Here is a 290-nt window from a genome sequence, read left to right as displayed (position 1 = left end):
CTTTTTTGCTTAATCAAAGTACATATTCTATTAATCATCTCAAAAGAGAGAACCTGGAAGAATCCAGGAAGAACAAAAGAACAAAGCACGACTAGAGTTTGTCCGCTTATACAAAACATAAGACACATTGACATCATGTATAAAATGCAAACTGGCAGAACAAACCTTAAATATCAAACATAAAGACACAAACTCAAGGATAACAGCTCTAAACTATCAGTTTAGATAACTTATGATGTTAAAAATCAGACCAATAATCATGAACACAAAACATAGTTCAACCTATAACC

This window comes from Theobroma umbraticum, unplaced genomic scaffold (genome assembly GCF_002168275.2).
Source record: "Theobroma umbraticum cultivar Fairchild unplaced genomic scaffold, ASM216827v3 scaffold_228.0, whole genome shotgun sequence".
Lineage (NCBI taxonomy): Eukaryota > Viridiplantae > Streptophyta > Magnoliopsida > Malvales > Malvaceae > Theobroma > Theobroma umbraticum.
This window is presented reverse-complemented; position numbering follows the sequence as displayed.